This window comes from Erinaceus europaeus, chromosome 2 (assembly GCF_950295315.1).
Source record: "Erinaceus europaeus chromosome 2, mEriEur2.1, whole genome shotgun sequence".
Lineage (NCBI taxonomy): Eukaryota > Metazoa > Chordata > Mammalia > Eulipotyphla > Erinaceidae > Erinaceus > Erinaceus europaeus.
This window is the reverse complement of record NC_080163.1, coordinates 28,454,163-28,480,820: the sequence shown is the minus strand read 5'-3', so window position 1 is coordinate 28,480,820 and position 26,658 is coordinate 28,454,163. Positions and strand designations below refer to the sequence as shown.

The following is a 26,658-nucleotide window of genomic DNA, read 5'->3' as shown; positions in this document are numbered from 1 at the left end:
AGACACAAGTGCAGTTTCTATGGTATGGAACATCTTTGTTCCTGCACTAGCATACAATGTCAACCCTGACCTTATTGTTCTCTAATATAGAAGTTTATTTCAGCTTCAGCCTTTGTGTATGATTATATAAGTACATGCTAAAAGTTATCCCAAGGTTACTATTTTATTATCATTATAGCTTCAGCAGATCATAGAGGGAAATTTTGCTATTTTATTTGTATTAGTGATATGATAATACTTTACAGATTATATGATTATGCAAGGTAGTTCCACATCACACCTGGATAGTGAGTTTAATTTTGCTATTTTATTATTTAGAGATGTTCATGAAAAGGTGGGGGTTACTGTGAATGGAATTTACTCTAAATATATCCTTCCCCTTCCCTATTTTTCAAGAACTCTGCCCCACAGAAAGTGGATGATTCATCTGATTGCTGAGTATTGAACTCAACTGGTACAATTAGCTCTTAGTTAGATCTCTGAGCTCTTCTCCTTCACCACAACCACTTTACTGAGGGTTGGGTAACAGTTTACAGTACTGTTGTTGACTCATGGGTACAGTTTCTCATCACCCTATTATAGGTATTTCCAGAATACCCTCACCCCCACCTTAGAGCCTTTACTGTCATCACATATCAAGACCTCAAGGCCCTTTTTACCTTCTCTTATCTCTTCTTCCCTCATCTTTTTTTTTGCTTTGATGCAATCTACCTAACCCATCTAAGTTGCATTTTGTGTTTTACTTTTCTGTTCTTGTTTCATAATTTCCACACATACATGGCTCTTCACTTTCTTGTGAGTCATCATCACCAGCACCTTGGCTGCTGAGATGAGATCTACCTCTAATCTCCTAGAGGTGATTTATCTCAAATTTACCAGAGATTAGAGAACAGCATGTTAATTTCCTATAGCTTTTGTAATAAAATGGTTCCAGTTTAGTAGCTAAAACACCATAGATTTATCCTCCTACAGTTCTAGAGATAAGAAGCCCATGTATAGTTTCCCTGAGCTGAGACCAGAGTGCTGGCAGGAGCCTGTTGTGAATGGGGAAGCTCTTCTTTACCTCTTCCAGCTTCCTTGACAGCTGACTTTTCTTCAGTTATGACTGCATCACTCTGATCTCTGCCTGTGTGGTTACTTTGCCTATTTTTTTCTCTTTTATTTACATGTTGATGAGGATATTTATTTAATAAGCTCTAATACTGAAAAGTCTCTCCCATGTAATGCATTTACAATGACCATTAAGTATGGGTTCAGATGGTAGCACAGCGGTTAAACACATATGACACAAAGATCATTAACTGATCTTAAGCAACAGGATGATAAAACCAACACTTGCTTCATCTTGCCCGTAAGAGACGACTTAGCAGTGATTTGCCATGAGACACTTTCTATTTGCTCAGTGGATGGCCATTCACTAAAAAAGGGCTTATCTGTTATCTCAGATTGTTCCCCAGATCATGCATAGAGACTCCTACGGGATGAGAGAAAGGACTGACCTGGCATGGAGTAACTAGAGGGTTCTGCATTTTCTTTTTTTAAAAAAAATTCATTTATGGGAGTCGGGCTGTAGCGCAGCGGGTTAAGCACAGGTGGCGCAAAGCACAAGGACCTGCATAAGGATCCGGGATTCAACCCCGGCTCCCCACCTGCAGGGTAGTCGCTTCACAGGCGGTGAAGCAGGTCTGCAGGTGTCTATCTTTCTCTCCTCCTCTCTGTCTTCCCCTCCTCTCTCCATTTCTCTCTGTGCTATCCAACAACAACAACAATAATAACTACAACAATAAAACAACAAGGGCAACAAAAGGGAATAAATAAATAAATAAATATTAAAAAAATTCATTTATTTATAAAATGGAAACACTGACAAGATCATAGGATAAAAGGGGTACAATTACCACCACCAGAACTCCATATCCCATTCCCTCCCCTGATAGCTTTCCTATTCTTTAACCCCCTGGGAGTATGGACTCTGGGTCATTATGGGAATGTGGAAGTTCTGGCTTCTATAATTGCTTCCCCACTGAACATGGGCATTGACAGGCCAATCCATACTACCAGCCTGTCTCTCTCTTTCCCTAGTAGGGCAGGACTCTGAGGCAGTTAGTTTCAAGATACATTGTTGGGGTCATCTGTCCAGGGAAGTCCAGTTGGCATCATGGTAGCATATGGAACCTGGTGAAAAAGAGTTAAAATATAAAGCCATACAAATTGTTGACTAATCATGGACCTAAGGGCTGGAATATTTCAGATGAAGATTTGGGGGTTTAGCTTTGGAAATAGCTAGTAGATCTATTTTAGGTGGATCCCAAAGGGATATATGACTTTATTAGTTTTTGCCTGAGCCTGACATTTGACATGCAGGTGGACCCAGGTTATTGTCTTGTGAGATGATGCCATGGCTGGAAAAGGGGCTAGAAAGCTGGATCAGGGAAGAGAGTGTCTCCCAAATATGGAAAAAAAATGTATAAGTATTATTGACTGTAAACCCCATTGATTTGATATGGTCTGGGGCCGACATTCATTATAGGAGCCTATGTAACCTCTGTATCCCTGGAGGTCCAAACTTAACTTCTGTGGTCATCAGTAGGAATCTTCTGAGTTGCCCTGATTTCAGGACCCATCTTCTTCAGGTGGTAGATGGAGTATGCTGTCCAGCCTCCCTTCGGAGGATGGAACATTCTCCACCATTATTGATACACATTGAGAGCAAAGTCCTGTTGGGGTCCATAAAGGGGTCCATTATATTGTTCCTGATAGAGATGACCATTGACAATGGAGAGAGGGATCTACTCGAGGTCTAGGCTCATCGTGTTTGTGTGGGAATCCCAGGACTTCACGACTAGGGCCCCAGCTGATGGGGTGGCCTGATAGTGACTAAAGAGTCATCATTAAAGTATGCCAGTCTCTTGCCCTTATTCAGCTTTTGTGGTCCTTACTTTGATAAGGTTAGCTTTGGAGTGACTGAGGAAAGTGTAATAGGAAGTAAATGAGGAGGGTATCTAGGTCTAAGTAGAAACTATTTCATTAGGTAATTTAAGGTGTCTTTTTAGGTCTTTCTACTTGCTTGCTTCATTTATTGACACACTGCAAACTATTGTGCACTTTTTAAAAAATTTATTTTCCCTTTTGTTGCCCTTGCTGTTTCTTATTGTTGTTGTAGTTATTATTATTGTTGTTATTAATGTCATCATTGTTAGATAGAACAGAGAGAAATGGAGAGAGGAGGGGAAGACAGGGGGAGAAAAAGACACCTACAGACCTGCTTCTCTGCCTGTGAAGCGACTCCCCTGCAGGTGGGAAGCCAGGGGCTTGAACCAGGATCCTTATGCTGGTCCTTACACTGGTCCTTGCACTTTTGCTTTAATGTATATATTTTGCCCTAATTTATGGATACATATGTACATATGCCCTATCTCATGGGACCTGGTCTATATCTAGGTTTGGGGACTTTGTTGAAGAGTGAACTACCCAAAATGGAATTAGAGAATCCTATGAAAGGGAAGGTCTCACCCAAGTAATGAGACTGAACATTGACATTCCAAGCCTGGCGTCTCTGGACAGTGTCTGAAGTGAATCTTGCTAATGTGGTACTTGTTGCACTGATCAGGTTGAGATCAGCAGATACAATATAATTTGGTATGAATTGAGAGAAGCATACAGGAAAGTGAGCCCCAACCTAGAGTTTCCAGGACTGGGGGAAATTTGGGCTTTATAGAGGAAGCCAAAGGTTCCTGCTGTCTTAGGGTTAAGGAAAGCAATAGATAGTTATTGCTATAATCAAATTATTTGGCAATTGGGTTAACTTTGAAAATCCTATTGTTAGGATTTGCTGTATCATACAAAGCATCACCATAATTTTTGTGCTTTGACATTATTTATATATAGCTGAGTCATAGAGTAACACCACTGGTTGCTTCTGTTCTCCCTGGTCTAAGCTTTTAGGAGAGCCAATATTTCAAATCAATATTTCAAAGGCCTATGGCCTGTACATTAAAAAGTTTGAAACATTCAATAAATTTTTGTTGGTATGCATGAGACCCCTTCTGTTTCATTTGGTTTAAATCCCCCCTGCTTAACACTATTCTATTTACATAACCACTGTTAACATTTTCTACCTCCCTCCAGGGCATTTGTGGTTCAGTGATAGGATTCTCGCCTGCTCCACCCCCTCCTTGTCACACCCTGATCCCTTCTTTGTCACACCCTGATTTTCACCAGTCACTTTTCTCTCCACCCTCTCTATGTCACATCCTGTTTCCACCCTACTTGGGAAGTATATATAAAGACAACATTGTGAGTTTTAGAGTACTGTACTTTAGTTTAGCTTGGCTTAGATTGTGCTGCGTCCTGCATGAATAAAGAGATACTGCCTACAGCTCAACCATGAATCCCTGGTCGTCTGTTACCCACCCGTGAAGCCAGCCCGGCGAAAACAACATAACCCGTCGAAAACAACATAACCTGTTGAAAACAACAAATTTTCCCTTCTCATATTAATTAAATAGTGATTTTGTATGACTACAAGTTAATAGGAGTGTAAATAAACACTATCCCCACCACCAAAAGACTGTGTCCCATCCCACCCTCTACCCCCACACCCAGTGCTACTTAGCATCCAACCTCAGCCTCCACCCAGAGATTTTTAATTTGGTGCCCTACTCCAAACTCAGTCAAATCTTGCTTTGAGTTTCCCTTTCTGTTATTCTTTTTCAACTTCTGTTTATGAGTAGGATCATCCCATACTCGTCTTTGTCTTTCTGACTTAGCTCTCTTTACATAATTCTTTCTAATGCCACCCAAGATGGGTCAGAGAAGATGGGTTCATTGTTCTTAATAGCTACATAGTATTCCATTGTGTTTATATACCACTGATTTATTAGCCACTCATCTGTTGTTGGGCATCTGGGTTGATTTCAGGTTTTAGCTATTACAAATTGTGCTGCTATGAACATAGGTGTACGCATATCTTTTTGGTTGGGTGTTATGGAGTCCTTAGGGTATATCCCCAGGGATCATATGGAAGGTCCATGTCCAGCCTTGTGAGAGTTCTCCAAAGTGCTCTCCACTTTGCCTGTTCTTTTGACATCTTAGTTCTTTCAGCCTTTCTCTTCTAAGGATACTTCTGACAACATGTATTGCCTCTGTCATAATCTAGGAATATCTTTTCTTAAAATCCTTAACTTAATCACATATGTTGAAATTTTACTAATTATCATACAGAGGTGCCAGAATTTAGTATCTGAAAACTTTTGGATGGCAAGTGTTCAGCACGTTGCATAGGGCAGGAGTGTAGAGGAAGCCATTCCTGTCATTGTGAGATCATGAAAGTCTAGGTAATTTCCAGTTTTTTGTCCACATGATCCAAAGACTAAATCCCATTCTCCAGTTTATTTTCTGTCCATGAGAAATCTGAGGGGCCAGGCAGTGGTGCACCTGGTTAAGCACTCATACTGTAAGAACCAAGTTTAAGTCTACCGTCCCCACCTACAGGGAAAAAGCTTCACAACTGGTGAAGCAGGTCTTCAGGTGTCTCTTTGTCTCTCTCCCTCACCATCTCCCTCTTCCCCTTTCAGTTTCTCTCTGTGTCTATCCAATACTAAATAAAACTTGAAAGAAAGAGAGAGAGATGAAGAAAGAAAGAGAAAGGAAAGAAGGAAAGGAGGGAGGGAGGGAGGAAGGAAGGAAGGATGGAAGGAAAAAAGGAAAGAAAGAAAGCATTCTGGTATTTTGACCTCCTGTCTCTCCATTTATCAACATTTAGAACATAAACATGCAAGAAGGGTACTATATACTGGGGGCCTCCTTGAAATTTAGTAAGTGAAATGAGATGAAATCACGGCATAGATGATTTCATTGTGACCAGCTGTAAAACCTCATTTTACTCTGGGTCACTGAGATAAAATGGAGGAGCAAAAACAAAATAAGGAACAGGAAGAGGAGGCAGAGTACAGAGAACTAGACTGGACTCCCCCATTGCCTGCACATTCATTATACAGACTGGAGTATCTACATTTGGCACCTGAAAAATATCACTGAATTAATAATTTAGATCATGATTATGCCTCTAATTTCCTACCATATTCTACTAAATAGACATTGTAATGAAAAGCATATTTTATTTACAATTATAGTTTATGAGCCCAAATGTAAACTGACAGTAATGAGAAGATGGTGTCACTGAATCTATTTTAATGTAAATTGCCTCCATTTAAAATATCCTGCAAGCAGGAAGGGCAGCTAATGGACCTAGGACTGATATCCTTGTCAGAAATGCCTGGCTTGAAACCCTGATCCTGTGCTTCAAGCTGGATGGTGATCATGTTCTCATCCTGTAAGTGTTTACTGTTTCTCTTCATGATACTCTATAACAATTTTTCTCCTCTTCCCATTCTTCCTCCCTCCAAGATATCAGTAAATGCTATTAAAAAAAAAAAAGAAAGAAAAAGAAGTAACTCTTTGGCTATAAACACAAATCTGTCTACTGAGCAATAGCTCACTTGCTGTGCATATATCAGGGCAAGAAATGATGTAGCAAGGGTAATTATAACCTGAACTTGCTACTGTCACCCCAGAGAAGGACCTGTCAGCATTTCACTGTGAATAATAATAATGCAACTGTCTTTGCTGATGTAAAATGGCAAGTATTGGGTTCTCAGAAAACTTTCAGCCTAAGAATGCAACTTCTTTTTAGGTCCTTGCCAGCTCAACACAGGCTCAGTATATAGACCTTCTTGGATCTCATTATATCAAGAAGGAGCATAACATTAGAATGGAGACAGAGAAAGAAAGCAAGCTATGTTAGATACTCCACTTGATTTTGCATTGTAGGGAGATAAACTGAAAAATTCCATTGAGTCAATATGAACCTAGTCAAAATGGCCCACAATTCCAAGTAGCTCTGAATGCCTAGCCAAATAAATACCCTGCTGCTGTTTAAAACATCCAAAAACCTAAAGCAGACCAGATAGTAGTGATTCATGCCTTTCAAATTAGTGAGGTTTTCTCTACTGTTTTGAGTATGATTTAGATAGGGATTGTAGTGTTTGGTATTCTGTTTTCATTATCTGCTAAAAAACACCCATCATTTTATATACATGTGAACAAACACACATATGTGCTAACAATGCACACACACACACACACACACACACACACACACACACACACACCTCACTCACTCACATACTGAGATTACTTGAGAATATTTCTCAAGTCAGATAATCAATAGCTAAAGCTCAAAGTGTCAGTGTTATATGGAGAAAGCCAAGTACATGGAAATCTGTTGCCGTTGTGATATTCAGGAAGCCACAGAGAATAATAGACTTTCATGCACTTGTGAAAGTCAGAAAGATAAATGTACTTTAGGAGACCTTTCAGAACTTCTTGCAGGGAAGGCTTGGTGCTAGTTGATTCCTTCAACTGTTGCTTGTCTGAGAAGGTTTTTACCCCTCTATCTAGTCTGAATGGCATTCTAGTAGGATACAGTAGTTTTGGTTTAAAGTCTTTCTCAATGAGAACTGGAAATCCTAAAATTATAAAACATGAAAACCTTATGTCAGTCATGCAACAATTACAGTGTTAAGATCCTCTTTGAATGGAGTTGGTGGTAGTGCAGCGGGTTAAGTGCATGTGGCACAAAGCACAAGGACCAGAGTAAGGATCCCAGTTCAAGCCCCCGGCTCCCCACCTGCAGAGGAGTCACTTCACAGGTGGTGAAGCAGGTCTGCAGGTGTCTATCTTTCTCTCCCCCTCTCTGTCTTCCCCTCCTCTCTCCATTTCTCTCTGTCCTATACAACAAGAACAATAATAACTACAACAGTAAAACAAGGGCAACAAAAGGGAAAATAAATAAATAAATAAACAAAATCTAAAAAAAAATCTCTTTGAAGTAGTTTTTGCATTATGAATCACATTAGACTTTGCTCTACCAAACTATACCATAATCTCTAACCTGTATACAAATTAGAATATACCTTTACATGTTAGATCAGTGAATCTACTTGGGACAAATCCCTTATGGATTCAGGAAGGTCATAAAGAAATAGAAAGTATAGCAAAGGAAAATTAGAGTGAATTTCCATGAAACCCAGAGGTACTATAATTTTGCTTCTAATTACCGTGAGAAAGAGAGCCAAATAGTTTTTATTTTGACACTACACCAGGACTACAAACAGATCTTCAGAGGACAAACCAAACTATAAGCATACATGATTTAGACATTATTTGCTTTTTCTATGATTCACTCTATGGCTAGACTACAGTCAACACGTGCAAAATAGCAGGATCAATAGTAACTCTGACCTATGTTACAATTGTGCCCTTTCTCGGTCTTTAATGAGCAGTATGGACTTTGATTTGATATTACATAAGTCTGAATATCCAGAACACAGTTTTATTGTTGTTGTTGTTTTCATTAATTCAGTTTTACTAACAAATATTTGAGAATTAGAGCCAAGCATAAGACTATGTACTGGAGATAGAAAAAGGGTAAGATAATTTCCTGACCATCATAAGAGATACACCAATTCATAGATTGTCAGAGAAATGCAGATAAAGACAACAATAAGAAACCAAGTCAATCTTGTGAGAATATAATACATCAGAAATGATAGCAACAACAAATGTTAGAGAGGTTGCAAAGATAAAAGAACCCTTCTGGGGAGTCGGGCTGTAGCACAGTGGGTTAAGCGCAGGTGGCGCAAAGCACAAGGACCGGCATAAGGATCCCGGTTCGAACCCCGGCTCCCCACCTGCAGGGGAGTCGCTTCACAGGCGGTGAAGCAGGTCTGCAGGTGTCTATCTTTCTCTCCTCCTCTCTGTCTTCCCCTCCTCTCTCCATTTCTCTCTGTCCTATCCAACAAAGACAACAACAACAATAACTACAACAATAAAACAACAAGGGCAACAAAAGGGAATAAATAAATAAATAAATAAATAAATAAATAAATAAATAAGAACCCTTCTGTACTGCTGATGGGAATATAAATTGGTCCAACCCTTCTGGAGAGCAGTCTGCAGAACCCTCAGAGGGCTAGAAATGGAACTACCTTGTGACCAGGCAATTCCTCTCCTGGGGATATATCCTAAGAAATCAAACACACTCATCCAAAAAGATCTGTCTTCATAGCAGCCAATTTGTAATAGCCAAAATCTGGAAGCAACCCAGATGTCCAACAACAGATGAATGGTTGAGAAAGTTGTATGTGTACACAATGGAATATTACTCAGCTACTAAAAAGGATGAATTCACCTTCTTTACCTCATCTTGGATGGAGCTTGAAGGAATCATGTTAAGTGAGATAAACCAGAAAGAGAAGGATGAATATGGGATGATCCCATTCATAGAAAGAAGCTGGAAAATAAAAACACAGGAAATACAAAGTAGAATGTGGACTGAGTTTGGTGTATTGCACAAAAACAAAGGACTGGAGTGAGGTGGTAGGGAATTTCAGCTCCTGGTGCATGATGGTGGAGGAAGACCTAAGCTCTATTTTTTTTTTTTAGTGTTTTGCAGAAAACTGAGAAATTTTACAAATGTTTCAGCAATTGTATTTACTGTAAACCATTAATCCACTCAATAAAAATTAAATTAAAAAAGAAATGCATGAACAATGAGAAAAGATTACCAGGTTATTTTTCAAGTCCTAAGTCAGAAATTTTCTAGACAGTTTTTTGTGGAACAACTCACACAGCTGTCACTTCTCAGAGCATCCGCTGAGGGGTCACTGGAGAATCAGATTCATTGTCTCTCTTGTGTATGTCTTTAATGTACAGATTTTTCTGGCAAAGTAGTAGAAAAGGTTCATATATACTAACTGGAAATTGTAAGTATATTTGGAAACTGTAATTTTTTCTTTATTTGCAGAATGAATGGTATACAGTCAACAGTAAAATATAGTAGTACATGTGTAACATTTCTCAGTTTTGTACATAACAATTCAACCCCCTCTAGGTCCTCCTCTGCCATCATGTTCCAGAAACTGAACCTTCCCTGCCACCCAAAAGTCTTTTATTTTGGTGCAAGACACCAAACCCAGTCCACGTTCTGTTTTGTGTTTATTATTTTTCATCTTTTCTTTCTTTATTATTAGAGATTTGATACTGATAAACAATATTGTAGGATAGATGGACACAATTCACACAGTTCCCACCACCAGAATGCCATATCCCATCCCCTCCCCTGGGGGCTTAGTTCTGGGTGCTCAACTCTATTCCCCTGCTCAATGTGTCTATTTATGTTCCTTACCAAGCAGTTTTAATTACAATGGCCCTCTAATAATAAAATTATAAATCTGGGAGTCTGATGCCTCCAGTTCTTTCTTCTCACGATTTTTTTTTCTTTAGCAATTCTAAGTATTTTCTAGCTCGAGGTAAATATTTGTAGCTTTGCTCTATTCTACTAAAAAAAAAAAATTGGATGGGGCCTTGATAAGGATTACATTAAATATGTATGTGGTTATGGGACGTATATTCATTTTGATGATGTTAACTCTTCCAACCCATGAACATGAAATATCTTTCTACTAATTTGTGTATTTTTTCCATTTCCTTGAATAGTGACTCATAATTTTCAGTATGCAAATCTTTTTCTCCTTTTTTCAGGTTTATTCCTAGATATTTTATTCTTTTTGTTGCTATAGTAAAGGGAATTGATTTCTGGCTTTCTTTCTCTGCTAACTTAGTGTTTGCATAGAGGAATGCCACTGTCTTTTATACGTTGATTATATAGCCTGGCACCTTATTAGATTGCCTGATAATTTCTAAGAACTTCCTGCTGGATTTTAGGGTTTTCTATGTATACTATAATATCATCTCCAAATAGGGAGAGTTTGACTTCTTCTCTTCCAATCCATATTTCTATGATAACTTGCTCCTGCCTGATTATTATGGCAAGAACTTCCAACACTATGTGGAAGAGTAGTGGTGATAATGGGCAACCCTGTCTAGTACCTGATCTGAGGGGGAATGCTTCCAGTTTTTCACCATTGAGTATGATGTTGGCTGTAGGTTTGTTATATATGGACTCCACTATCTTGAGGAATTTTCCATCCATTTGCATTTCTGTAGCATTTTGATTATGAAGGGATACTGGATTTTGTCAAAGGCTTTCTCTGCATCTATTGATATAATCATGTGGCTTTTGTTTTTTCTTTCATTTTTGTGGTGGATCACACTGATTGACTTACATATATGAAACCAACCTTGCATCCTTTGGATAAACCCCACTTGGTCATGATGAACAATCTTTTGGCACCAGGCTGATCTTGGCCTCAAAGAAGCTGGAAGTGATTATTCCTGTGTCCTCAATCTTTTGGAAGAGCTTTAAAAGTGGAGGTTAATCTTCCTTGAAGATTTTGTAGAATTCATTTGTAAAATCATCTGGTCCAAGACTTTTATTCTTGGAAAGGATTTTGATAACTGTTTCAATTTCTTTCACTGTGATTGATTTTGTATTTTCTAGTTCCTCATTGTTTAATTTTGGAAGTTTGTAGATATCTAGGAACTGAGTCATTTCTTCCAGGTTATTTAGTTTGGTGGCATATAGTTGTTCATAGAAGTCTTGCATGATACTTAAGATTTCTTTTTTTTTTTTTTCCCTCCAGGGTTATTGCTGGGCTCGGTGCCTGCACCATGAATCCACCGCTCCTGGAGGCCATTTTTTCCCCTTTTTGTTGCCCTAGCTGTTGCAGCCTCGTTGCGGTTATTATTGCCATTGTTGACATTGCTTTGTTGTTGGATAGGACAGAGAGAAATGGAGAGAGGAGGGGAAGACAGAGAGAGAGGGGAGAGAAAGATAGACACCTGCAGACCTGCTTCACTGCCTGTGAAGTGACTCCCCTGCAGGTGGGGAGCCGGGGGCTTGAACCGGGATTCTTATGCCGGTCCCTGCGCTTTGCGCCACGTGCGCTTAACCCACTGCGCCACCGCCCGACTCCCGATACTTAAGATTTCTATGGTGACTTTTGTGATATCTCCTCTTTCATTTAAATAAAATAAATCCAATTTATTTAAATCTTCTCACCCTCCTATTTTTCTTTCTTTCTTTCTTTCTTTCTTCTTCTTCTTTTTTTTTTTTTTAGTCTGGCTAAGGTTTTGTTCATTATGTTTCCTCTTTCAAAGAACTAACATTTAACTTTGTTGATCTTTTGTATGGTTCTCTTATTTTCAACGTTATTTTATTTATGCCCTAATTTAACTCAGCCCTTCTATTTACTTTAGGATTCCTTTATTACTATTCCACTTAGTCTGTAAGGTATGCAGTCAGGTTGTTTATTGGAGCTTTTTGTTGTTTTCTAATATGTGTTTGTATGGACTTCCTTCTCAGTACTGCCTTAGCTGTGTCCCAATATTTTGATAATGTGTATCTTCATTTTCATTAGCTTCTCAAGACTTTTGGATTTCTTCCTTAATTTTCTCTTTTATCCAGTAGTTGTTAAGCAATGTACTGTTGAGTTTCCATATTTTGGGACTTTTACTAATTTTTTTGTTTTTTTTTGTTAAATGTTAGCTTTACTCCACTGTGGTCTGAGAAGATTCTTGGGATGATTTCAATGCACCTGAATTTGTTGCCACTGTCTTTGTGGTCTAACGTATAGTCTATTCTTGAGAATGACCCATTTGGACTTGTATAGAATGTGTATTCCAGTTTCTTGGGGTGAGTGACTCTGAAAATGTCCAATAGTTCTACTTTCTCTATCTCTTCATTTAATTGCCTCATTTCTTTATTGATTTACTGCCTAGATGATCTGTTAAGATAGTGGGGTGTTGAGATCCCCTACTAGTAGTGTATTTTTGTTAATATATTGCTTTAACTTTTTCAGTATTTTAAATGTATTTAGATGCCCTCTCACTGGGTACTTAGATGTTAATAATTGTTAAGTCCTCTTGACTGACTGACCCTCTAAGCATTGATTAATAAAGATAGATCCATCCCTAACTTTATTTTATTTTATGGTCTATTATGTCAGATATGAGAATACCTATTCCTTTCCTATTTGTGATAGTTTTCTATCCTTTGATAGTTTTCCATCCTTTCAATTTGTCTGTGTTTGTCTTGTTGAGTTAAGAGGGTTTCTTGCAGACCACATATGAATGGGTTGTTTTTTCTGACTCATCTTTTTACTCTGAGCCTTTTAATAATGAATTCAGGCCATTGATACTTATTGATATTATATATTTAATAAATTTTAATGCCACTATTCCAAACATTTAGGGTGTTATGATATATGATATGTTTATTGTGATATGATTGCTTATAGGAGATCTTTCAGAACTTCTTGCAGAGCAGGCATGGTGTTAATTGTTTCCTTCAACTGTTGCTTGTCTAAGAAATGTTTTATGTCCCCATCTAGTCTAAATGACAGTCTAGCAGGATACAGTAGTCTTGGTTTAAAGACTTTCTCACTGAGCACTCAAAATATATTTTGAATTCTCTTATGGCCTTTGGAGTTTGTGTGGACAAATCTGCTGTTAATCTTATAATCTTAGGGGTTTTCCTCTGTAAGTGACTGTTTTTCTCTTACAGCTTTCAGGATCCCTTTTTTTTTAATACTATTCTTTTTCATTCTAAATATATGTCTTGGTGTCTTTAGGTCTGTCTTAATTCTGTTTGGGACTCTTTAGGCTTCTTGAACATTTATGTCTTTTATGTTATCTACAGTAGGGAAGTTCTCAGCTATTGTGTCATGTAGAATACTTTCTTCCCTTTTCTCTCTTTCTTCCTCTGTTAAGTCAATAATGTGTATATTACTTCTTTTGAAGTCATCACAGATATCTCTGTTGTTGTTTTCAATATCTCTTAATCTTTTTTTTTAATTCCCTTCTTTCTTAGTTTTCTTTAATTCATTCTCAATCTTGCTAGTTCTGTTTTTTGCCTCACTTCTGCTCTCCTGCCCTCTCTTGTTTTCTGTAACTCAATTATTTTGTTACCTTGTTTGGATACTGTATTAGCTTGTTCAAATACTTGTGCTCTTAACACAACTATTTCAGCTTTCAACTCTCAAATTACCTTGAGATAGTGTTTTCTTTCAGAGTCTCCTTTGTTGTTTCCCTGTCTCTGATAATACTACTTTCAAAATACTTTCCTCAGTCCTGTAACTATTGAATTGCTTAGTGTTTTGGATGTTGTTCTTATTCTTATGCGCTTTTATATTTTGAGGGATTTTACCTGGGCTTTTGTCCTGGTTCATTTCTCCAATGTTTTGTTCTCACTTTAACCATTTTATTTGGGGTGTTGTGAGGTCCCTCTAACACTACCTTTAAACCCACTAATCACACTTGCCTGCATTGACTAAGTAAGTTACTTTACAATTCATAGTTGTGAAAACTAACAGTTGTTTCAGTGTAATCTCAATCCCTGAGTTGAAGCAGAGTGGCTGTAAAACCTTATTGTATTTATCTTCCACAAAGTCTATGGGAGCCTGAGGGCTCTTTAACTATAAATAGGTTTTTTTGTTAGTTTTGGTTTGGTTTTTTAAGCTTACTCACTCACTAGTGACAAAGAAATAAAATGGGGTGGGGAGTAGAGATTACAGTGGTTATAAAGAAAGACTCCCATGCCTTTAGTGTCCAAAGTCCTGAGCCCAATTCCCACTTCACCAACAACCAGAACCAAACCAAGCAGAGTTCTATGGCCTTGTGTTTCTACATAAATACTGATTTCTAAGGGAATTAGTTATCCTTTTTCCTAATTTATCAGGAGAACAATGTGAAAAGGCTTCTACTATATAGCCACACCTCCAGACCACTATGAGTGTAGATTTTCTCCTGAATCACCCAGCCAGTTCATTTCCCCTGATGTCAGTATAGGGCTTCCCTACTGCTATTCCAACCCATAAGGGACAACAGCAATGGAGACCCACAGTTGTAAATTGGTATGGTTTAGGTAATCTTCTCCATTCAGCAGTCTTTTTGTTGATAAAACTCAGACTGGAGATACTGCTTCAACTGGCAGACTGCCAGACTGGTACCAGCCACTCCCGAGTAGGTACCAACTTTTAGCTGCAGGAAACTCTCCTTAAGCCCTCTATCCACAAACCACACATATTTGCATACATCCATGGCTTGGTGGGTTCCTGGAGTTGATCCTGGTCTTATCTTGTTGCGTTCTCAGGTGACCCTCTTTGCTATTCCTAGTTGATCAGTGAGAGCACAATGCATCTGCTTTCATGCCTCTGGAAGTTAGAAACTATGGTTTTATGATTTGAATTTTTTTCATTTTTCTTTAGTTGAGTGTTAATGGATGGTGGTATGGTTGTTGACAAATGGGTGTTATTTATGGTCTTAAAACTCAAAAAAAAAATCATGACATGCAAGCAATAGGAGAGTCAGTTCTTTATAATGAAGAAGACATTACTTAGTTTCAACTAGATAATGAAATGTTTTTGATTCAATTTAAACTTTTCCCTGAGGCAAATTTGAGATGGCTCACTATTCCCATTGCAAAACTACAATGTATTCAAAGCACATCTTATCAAAGATAAGACATCTATATTTGGTAACAGAAGTGGAAAATTTTTACATTATTACTGAACTCAATTTATATATAAATATTTGCAATTTGGGATAAAATAATTATTTTTTTATTTTAATTATGTGATGCCCCCAGTAAGAGTGGATTTCATCCAGTCCAAGATATTGTTGAATTATGAGATTTAATGATTCTTGCCACAAATACAGTTATTATATTGTTTTATTTTTAGAGGTATCATTTGGATATTGAATTATTTTAATCTACTCAAACAAGCTGTTTACTGAGGCAGAAAATAACATGTGCCCAAAGTTACAGGAAAATATGTGTGTATATGTGTGTGATGTATGTTTACTGACTACAAAGTTGAGGATTTTTGTCACTGATGTTCTTATAATCATAGACACCAGAGACTGGCCTATAATCTCAAAGTATAGATAAGGTATTATCTAGTCCATTGTCTCAGCTGTTGTATGTACAAATTAAGAAAATTTGTAGGTCAGTGTATTATTAGATATATCAAATAATTTGCTCACTGTGTATGAAACACTCACTAACTCTATGGAAAGGGTTGCAAGCTGAGACGGGGAACATTCTGATGAGGGTATTTATCTTTTCAGACTTTGCACAGTTCAAATGTAAATGTAAATTCAAAGTTCTTAATCTTGAGAAACCAAGCAAGGGTTTTCTTTCATATTTAAGAATAACTTGTTACCATCTGTAACTGCTCTATGCTTGCTGACATAATAATTATAATAATTAAGATCTGGTGAGTACTTACTAGCTTTCCAGGGCTGTAACCAAGTTTATTACAGACATTTATTTTTATTGTAGGCATTTGTTTCATTTGTCTTCTCAACTCAGCAAGATAGGTGCTATAACTTACCTAATTTTATAGATGAAGAAAAGGTAAGTTTAAAGAGTTTAAGTAACTTGCCAGGAAATCACACAGCCAATAAGTGAGTAGCACAGCATGATTGGGATCCTACATTAGATGATAAAGCCTTTGTTCTTAAAATCTTTAACATCCTGCTTTAGTAAATAATTCCCTGATAAGAAAAATGAGAGTGGGGTAGAAATTATTAGACTTAACAGATAAGAGATTACACAAGTTAAATTCAGTTTAAGAAACTATTAAAAAGAGAAATTATCACTAAATTATCTCATATACTTTACCAATATCCTCTAAATTCACAATAAGTTTAATGTGAATCAAAACAGGAGGTGAAACATAAATTTTAAAATGTATTTATTTTTACACAGATTAAATCTCAAAATTTTAGTATATTGAATTGAAGGAGTGATCTTTGCATATTAATTTTTATTTATTAGGAGTAGTAATGGTTTACTGTTGACAATAAAATACAGTAGTTAGTATATGTGTAACATTTCTCAGTTTTCCACATAACACTCTAATCTCCCTACCTATGTCCTCCTCTCTGCTAGCATGTTCCAGGATCTGAGACTCCCCCCCCCCCCCCGCCACACACACACATATACCCACAGTCATTTATTTTGGTATAATACAACAAATCCAGTCCAAGTTCTGCTTTGTGTTTCCTATTTCTGTTTTTATTGATCAACATCTGACTATGAGTGGGATTGTCCTTCTCTTTCTTGCTTATCTTCCTTAACATGATTCCTTCAGGCTCCATCCAAGATGAGTTGAGTATGTGAATTCACCATTTTTAATAGCTAAGTAGTATTCTATTGTGTAAATATACTACAACTTTGTCAACCACTCATCTGTTGTTGGACACCTGGATTGCTTTCAGGTTTTGACTATTACAAATTGTGCTGCTATGAACATAGATAGAAAAGATTTTTGGGAGACTGTGTTTATTCTTTAGGTTATAGCCCCAGGAGAGGAACTGCAGGGTTGTAGGATAGGTCCATTTCTAGCCTTAAGATAGTTCTCCAGACTTGTCTCCATAGACATTGGACTAATTTACCTTCCCACCAGCAGTGCAGAAGGGACCACTCGGCCCCACAACCTCTCCAGCATTTGTTCCTATTGCCTTTTCTGATGTATGACATTCTCACAGGAGTGAAGTGCTAACTCATTGTTGACTTTATTTGCATTTCTCTGACAATCAATGAGTTGGGGCCTTTTTTTTTCAATATTTTTTTTTTTTAGCTTTTTTGATCTCTTCTGTGGTGAATATTCTGTTCATATCCTCTCCCCATTTCTGGATGGGCTCATTTGTTTTCTCATTGCTGAATTTGGTGAGCTCTTTATATATTTTGGTTATTAACCTCGTGTCTTGTATAGCATATAAAGATCTTCTCACATTCTGTAAGGGGTCTCTTTGTTTGGATGTTGGTTTCTTTTGCTGTGCAGAAGCTTTTTAATTTGGTGTAGTCCCATTGGTTATGTTTGTTTGAATCTTCCTTGTAGCTGTATACATATAATTGAAGATGCATTTAAAATTTGGATGGAAAAGTGTTCTACCAATATTTTCTTCTAAGTATTTAATAGTTTCTGATCTAGCATCCAAGTACTTGATCTATTTGGAATTTACTTTTGTGTTTGTTGAAATATAGTGGTTCAGTTTAATTCTTCTGCATCTTTCAACCCAATTTTTACACCATTTTTTGAAGAGACTCTCCATTCCCCATCTATAGTCTGGGCACTTTGGTCAAAGATTAGATATCCATAGGTATGGGGACTCATTTCCTGGCTCTCAATTATCCCTAAATATTTTTAATATACCATTTCACTCTCTCCTTGTCTCTAGAGTTTGTGATAATAGATCCAGTGAAAGCCTAATGGTTCTGCCTCTGTTTATAACTATCTTCCTTTCCCTAGAAACCTGCAATAATTTTTCTTTCTACTCTTTTTTTTCTTTCTTTCTTTTAATAGATTTACTGTGGTGTGTTTTTGGAGTGTGACATTTGAATTTTCTGAACTATCTGTTACTTTTTACAGATTTGTGACACAGATCCCTACCCCACTAAGGAAAGAGAGAGACAGGCTAGGAGTATGGATTGACCTACCAATACTCATATTCAGCAGAGAAGCAGTTACAGAAGCCAGACCTTCTACCTTCTGCACCCCACAATGATCCTGGATCCATACTTCCAGAGGGATAAAGAATAGGGAAGCTATCAAGGGAGAGGATTGGATATGTAGCTCTGGATATGTGTGGAAATGTACCCCTCTTATCCTATGGTCTTATCCTATGGTCTTGTCAATGTTTCCATCTTATAAATAAAAATAAAATTTAAAAGAAGATTCAGTATGTTGGGTATGCATTGTGGTTCCTATATTTTGAATATTGTTCAGGTGTGCAAAAATTTCTTCTATCTAATACTTTGAATAGGTTCTCTATTCCTCACTCCTTCTCTTCTTCCTCCACAGGGATCCCAATAACTCAACCATTCGCCTTTCTGATAGTTTGCTATATCAGTGAAGTGCTTCATTTTTCCTAAACATTTCCTCTCCAACAACTTTAAATTCACAGAATGTGGTGGTTGTGTCTTCTAGTGTTTATATTCGTCCCTCCACCTGATTTAGTCTATTCCTTAGCCTTCTTACCTCAGCCTGAACGGCATTCAAAGTGTCCTTCACACCCTGCAGCTCCATTTGGATATTTTTCTTCCTTTTTATTTTTATTTATTTATTTATTTTGGTTAAATGGTCTGTGAGTTCTTGAATTTGTATTTGTATGTCACGTGTAATTTATTGAATTGATTTAAAAATGAACTTTCTATCTGTAACTATCTGTTACTTTTTTACAGATCTGTGTCTGGTCATTTGGAGTTTCTGTATTTCTCTGTTTCCTGATTCACTATGGCTTTTATAGTTATTTCAGTAAGAGGTTCTGTGGATAAGGTATTGAATTTCCCTGTTTATATAATTTGGTGGGGAAGATTTTATCCTATGACACTAGGAAGGTTTCATATCTGTGTTATCAATATAGGGTCTCTCTCCTATACTTTCAGCCTCTGGGGGTGAGGTGGGGTAACAATATGGGACAAATCCTTTGTCCTTAGTTTTCAAAGAGGCAGGATTGACTTCCCTAGGTGGGTGCCAGTGCCTGCATAAACCATGCAGGATTCATTCTCAGTCAGGTTTTTGCCATAAATTCTGTCGATCCTTGTGGGCAGATCAATTATCTTGATGACCCTGAGTTCACAATTTAAGAACCCCCAAATTCCATGCCTTCCTTCCTCTGACCATATGCTCTGTTTTCTAAGTATCAAAATGGCACTCACTGCTACTGAACAGGGTTAAAGTCTCTCCTTCATTCCTGACCACACTTGCTTGTATCCACTTCTGGCTAAGTGAATTACTTAAGAAGTTGCAGATGTGAATTGGCAAGTTTTTAGGGTTTTTTTTTTAAATGTTGCTTTAACTTGATATTGTGTGTGTCATGCCTCAGCTGCTAACTCTTTACCATGCTGCCAAAGGTTGGGTGGGATTTATTTTTCTAGCTATGGAGCCTGAGAAGATCACAGGGCTTTAATTTCAGCCAGATTATATTTCCTTAAACACCAGTGGGTCTTTGTGGGCAGTTCAATATCCTGTTGTCCCTGAGTAAATAAGTTAAACACCCAGATCTATTTTCCTGCCACCAGCAGTATGCTCTGCTAGTCAACTTCCAGTTTGTACCAGCTATCACTGAATATGTCTATTCTAGTGCTGAGAATCTCTCCCTCACCAGCCCCATGCATCTGCACTTATCTGTAGCTTGGTGGGTTTCTGAAGAAATTCCAGTTGTATTTTGTTGATTTTTCATTACTTTTTTTTTTTTTTTGGTTAGTTTATCAAGTAGAGAAATGTGAAATATTTTTTACTCCATAGCCATGCTTCTAGAAGTACCTGTACTATTTTTAATGAAGCAAGGAAACAAAAGCATTTCAAGTGGTAAAGCTATTCTTGCTCAGTAAGGAATCCATTATCACACACACTCTAGTAAAGAAGAGCAAATGACATTTAAATATATGTTAATAAATAATGAATACATGGTGGAAGTACCATACAAAGTTGAAAAGATGATAAAAATTTCTAGTTATAGCTATAAGTATATTTCTTACAGTCATAGTCTTAACTACTCATGTAAAGTTCATTCACATTTGGAAGGATTGGTTTTTAGATTAAAATTTTTTAGGAGATGAAAAAAAGCTTAGAGATTACCTGGGCCAGCGTTTCTATTATTTTGTTCATCAGAAACCTTTTCATTTTAAGTGACCTAATCCAAGCTAAAATCAATTAGGCATAAAAAGCAAGTTATTGAGTTCTGTTTCTGAGAATTCCTGGGTAGATCTAGGTTTATCTACTCCTTTATTCAGGGTCTCTGATAAAGTTGACCTGATATTTCCCTCATCCTTGGTTCAACTCTTATCTCTGCTTTCTGTCAGAAGTATACAATTTGAGATTCAGACTTACAGAAAAGTGTGCTTGTATTTTTTTCAACTGTGCCTGACAACTATTCTGCATTTCAGTGACTTTAGCCACACACCCATCTCTAAACCAAGAGATTACAGCATTCTGGTTTGTCAGGCCCACTTTATATGCCCATCCCTGGACAGGAGTGAAATCATTCTTATCAAAACACTGAATCAAGCCTGAGAGAGAGAGAGAGAGAGAGAGAGAGAGAGAGAGAGAGAGAGAGAAAGAGAGAGAGAAATAGAGAGAGAGATCTCAGTTATCAAAGGAATACAGGGGACATGCACTCTAGAAGAGCACTGAAGAGATACTGAGTTAGGGCTATTTTTGTGGTTCCACAGAATTTAATTTCAGATTCTGCACTTCATGGATAATTATTCCATCTCTCTCTCTCTCTCTCTCTCTCTCTCTCTCTCCTTTCTGTGGAATCATTTGATGTTCTTAAAATTGACAGCAAATGCAAATCAGTTTGGTTTGGGCACCAAGTGCCACCCCCTGCCATGTCATTATGAATAAGTATATTCTGTACATTGTCATTCAGTATGACCAGTGACAGCATTCTGCATTTGTAGAGAGGAATCTCATATCCTTATAATTCCCTCTAGCAAGTCTGAAGGGAATGGTTATTTCATTCAATATATTCAAAATGTCCCAAAGCAAGTCTTAAGCATTTGCACTCAAGATTTCTTTCTAAGTTAGCTAATAATTATCTCAGCTTTGGTTTCAATTTTCTTGTCATCTTCACAAAATTCTGTTATCATTTCATACTAGAAGAGAGATACCTCCTTTACCCTTCCTTTAGCATCTAAAGAGTTGACATTCTATGTTGTACTTTAGCTAAAATGGCTGCCTACAAAAGCAGTCCTCAGAACACTCATATTTTCACTGAGTCATTTCTGTGAAACACATATGAAACATATGCTCATTAGTTACAGGCACCAATTTAAATGATAATGTTTTCAAATGGCTAACATCAAATAAACTTAGGGAGTAAACATCATTGCAACATGGTAAACAAGGTCTGAAGTGCAGCTGAGTGTGAAGGTGATTGTCAAGGGACAGAGCTAATGGGTATAAGGTAAGCAAACCAATCTATTGCCAGATAATAGTGTCAATTTCTCATGCAGTGCACTCCATTACTTCTCTCTAGTTCTGCTGCTACAATCTCCTTAGCAGGTTAAAAAAAAACTCTGAGCTCTCACTGGCATGTTCAGGGTTCAGTAAAAATAGTAAGATAATTTCACATGAACAGCCTGAAGATTTTGGTGTGTACCTGGATGGCTTTGTAAGGAAGAAATATAGGTGTATCATGACCACATTGTTAGTGTCTTTAAAATTAAGACTATTACAGGCTCACTACACAAACTAAAGATATTATTTAAAATAGTAAGAACTGGTAAAATAGCTCACCTGTGATTACACCTGTTTTGCTTTGTACACAAGCAAGGTTCAGTCCTTCAGCCTCCATGACACTGAAAAATATGTTGGTGCTGTTCTCTCTCTCATCTCTCCTCTCTCCCCCTCTCTCTCTCCCTCTCTCTCTCTTTCTCTCTGTCCCTTATCTATCTCTCTTTTTCTTTGATTTGGTCTCTCCTTTTTATTTGGCAACGTCAGCCTAGAACAGTGAAATTCTGATAAAGATAAATATATAAATAGATTAAACTAATTTTTGCCAACAGGAGCCCCCCTACACAAACACACACAAAGAAACAACCTCTATCTCTCACTAGTGAATATACTTTTAAATAATTCTATAGTACTTAGATTTAACAGACAAAAATATTTGCAAATAACATATGCAAGCACTTGGTTAAGTAGTTAATATACAAATAATGTCATAGATTTAGAATGTGTAATGATAAGATAGACATTTACAAGATTGGCAATTGGGAAGTATTTTCAAAAGAAATCATATGTGCAGAGAAATGTAACAAACTGACCTGTTTGAACATCAGCATAAGCCCTCTTATGGGTTTCTCCAGGATCTTGCCCTCACTATAAAGCAGCAAAATAGGGACTGTCCTATTCTCTGAAGAAATGCTGGGTCATCTTATGCTGCCACTGGAGGAAGACTGGTCCTGAAATGATTGCAGCCTAGAATATTTCCAGATGTTACCATAAACTGCAATAATCAGAGGTTACACAGGTTCCTGTGATAAATATAAGTATAGATGACTCTGGGTCAGGCAGATTGGCTAAACAGTTAACTTTATTCATAAGTTTTCTTTAGAATAGGGAGCTACTCTCTGCCCTAATCAAATTTCCTAGCCCTTTTCTTCAACTCTGACATAATGTTCTCAGACAGTACTTTTGCCCAACTCCATGTTAGCTATCAAGTTCAAGCAAAAAGCATGAACTATGATAGTCATGAGCTCCTAGGAACATACCTAAAATAGACTTTCACACTTCTTTAAACCTTAGATCTCTACTCTCATCTGTTCTGCTCCTATGTTTTGGTGCTGTCTATTAATCTTTTTTTTTTTTTTCTTGCTTTATATCTTATCACTTTTCAGCCACCAAGTTGTAGATGCTATCATCTACCACTCTGACTTCCCTGGGCAGATGACCTCGCCAGTATGGCCTGAATCTGATCTCTCCAGAGACCTACCCCACCATCAAAAGATATAAACTCACTGGAGATATGGATTGACCTCACAATACTCATGTCCAGTGGAATAGCAATTATAGAAGACAGAGCTCCCACCTTGTACTCCTCAAAAAATAATTTTGGTCCATACTCCTAGTAGGGAAGAGATGATAAGAGATGACAAGAGGGATTTGAACTGCAACCCCATCAGGATCCAGAGAGAGAAGAGAAAAAAGGGAGAGAAATTTGGATGTGGTAATAGGTATAAGTGTGACTTGAAAAGGAAAAGATGAGACCATGGAAAACACATGGGCAAATATATACAAATATAGACAGATAGTTGTAGAAATGATAGTTAATTCATATCTGCAATCTTACAAAAACTGCTGTAGCAAGTTGACTAAGTTTGGAATATTGCACCAAAGTAAAAAACTTGGGGGGAGAGGGTGATGGGTAAATTTTCAGCTCCACTGTAGGGGGTAGGGGTAGGGCCACACACCCTGGATGGTAAGAATGGTGTTAATATATAATCCTATTAACTTATAGTTTTATAAATCACTATTTAATCAGTATGAGAATACTGATTAAAAATATATTGAATGTCTGGAGCTTTTTAATACATGGACTTCGGTTCTGAATATATATTTCTTCAAGATTTCAAATTAGTAAACTGGTTGAATTTCAACACTGGGCTCAAATTGTTAATGCAATTTTTAAAATAACTTTTTAAAAAATATTAAATCACATATAAATTAGACCAAGGAGGCCAGAATTAACCAGTCTTGTCGGCATGTAAGATATAGTTATTTGTAAATAGCTGTTAAAGGGACATAAATCTTGGTAAGGTCTGGTATGGGACCTCTGGAACTTTGCTCCTTTTCCTTCATGCTTCTTTTGATCCCAACCATCTGATACTATATCTGCTGATCTCAAACAAATCAATGCAGCCAGTGCCACCTCAACATGATTCACTTTGAACTGTGTCCAGAGATGCCAGGCCTAGGATGTAAACCCTCCAGATACAATACTTGGGTGAGACCTTTCCTTGCCCTTAGGACTGACTCTTAACTTCCATTTCAGATAGAACACCTCCTGGCAGAGTTAAAGAACCTAGATTTAGACCAGGGCACATGAAATAAGATACACATGCATGGAGTTCTGGTGGTGGGAATTGTTTTGCCAATATTTCCATTTTATAAATAAAAAAAAAAAAGAAGAAGGAGTAGCATGTTTAAGAGCCATTGTGAGGCTTAGATAAAGGTTCTCTGAAATCACAAGCACTTACAGGAGTAAAGATGCTTTTGATGCATAGCTATGTAAAAGTGTGTATGAGAGGAAACACACTGATTGGCTTGGTTTCACCACACTCCATTTCTAACATATACGGTGAGTGGTCAAGTGGCTATACCTTGCCTTGAAGGATGTGCAGGGGTGTTGAAATATATAGCCCTACAATCCATATGTTCAGTCATTTTAAATTTAATTGTAATACAAGGGTATATAATTCACTCAGACAACCGGGTGTGTGCTGTATTATTTTCACCATCTTGATTAACTTTTAAATGAATATATTTGAAGAAAACATGATAGAGTAAAGCTGGGAGAGTTGAAGGGTGAATTGGTGAGGGAAGACTGTACTTTGAAACACACACACACACACACACACACACACACAGAAAAGAAAAAAGAAAACTGCTGTAGCTTACAATGAAGGGGATAAGGATATGGAACTCTAGTGGTGGGAATCATGCAGTTATACCCCTGTTATCTTATAATTTTGGAACTCAATATTGAATCACAAAAAATGTTTTTAAAAAAGAATAAACTGACTTGTTATGGATGTAATGTCACTGGATGGTCAGGGGTAATGAGATAGAAATGAAGCTAAGAATAACTTAGACCTTATTATTTAATTATAAATGGTAATTATCAAGATTTTAAGTATAGGAAAATAAGAGAAAATCCAAAATGTATCATAATCTTAATAATCTGAATATCTAATTGACTTTGTCGGTATTTCTCTAGAGAAAATCACAAATAGGGGACCTGGAAAGAGCTTACCCACTAGAGTGCACGCTTTCCCATATACCAGGACCCAAGTCTGAGTCATGGACCACAACATGAAGGCATTATGCAAAGGGAATCTTCACTAATGTTGGAATGGTGCTGTGGTGGCTATCCTCTTTCATTTTAGCTCACACTCTCACGCTTTATCTGGGGGTTGTGGGGTGGGAATTGGAGGGAGATGTCTATTGGGAACAGTGGAATTGCCCAGGCAAAGAGCCCTAGTGAAAAAAAAAAAAAAGAAATATATATATTTGTATGATTTAGTAAAAATCATAAAGATACAAGAATATAAAGCAGAATAAATTATTTAATAATCAAGAGCCTAAAGGCAAGAGCAGAGCAGATAAGATTTGACATTTCCATGTTGGAAGAAGCTAGGAGGTCTATTTTAGGTATAGTCCAAGGGGACCATGGCTTTACTAATTTTTACCTAATCCTGATAACTAACATGAAGGTGGGCTGAGAGTATTGTCTAGGAAGATAGTGTCAGAGTTTGGAATAAGAATAGGAAGCTGGATCCGGGCAGAGAGTAGCTCCCAAATATAGAAAAAGTATATAGATACCATTAGCTATAAACTCCATCATGGGGTTAGGCAGTGGCACACTGGTTAAGTCTATACATTATAGTGTGAAAGGTTCAAGCCCCTGGTCCCCACCTGCAGGGGGGAAGCTTCACTAGTGGTAACATCGAGCTGCAGGTGTCCCTCTCTCTCTCTCTCTCTCCATCTCTATGTCCTACCTCTCAATTTCTCTCTTTTCAATGATAAATAAATAAAATAAAAATATTTCAAAAATTAAAAATAAATGCCAGGTTCTTAAAGGCATGTTGACCATAACTAATTCCTTTGAAACATTTGGTGATATTCTGTTAAATTACTGTCTTGTTGATTCTCACATCACCATTTAAAACATGTATTTGTTATTTTTAAAGGTCCCCAGCTTTTCCTTTCAATATATGGCATTACTAACAAGCAAAACAACATTCTCAGTAACAATGTTTTCCATAAATTGTCAAGAAAGAATATTTGGAGTTTTCAGAGAAGAAATCAATTAAGAACAGAAAAGAACTGTTTCTGCCAGGGTCACCACTTCCTTTTGTAAATCTCTTCTTTTGTGGGCAGACAAGAAAGGTCTGCACAG

General features: G+C 37.3%; 1 long non-coding RNA gene across 1 annotated transcript in view; it reads left to right on the top strand.

Moving 5' to 3' along the window:
* Positions 1-23,567, top strand: part of LOC132536918 (uncharacterized) — a 38,217-nt gene extending 14,650 nt beyond the window's left edge. Inside the window, exon 2 of the long non-coding RNA XR_009548448.1 lies at positions 23,378-23,567. This is a non-coding gene — a long non-coding RNA (uncharacterized LOC132536918). The remainder of the gene's footprint in view (positions 1-23,377) is intronic.
* Positions 23,568-26,658: the final 3,091 nt, after the last annotated feature.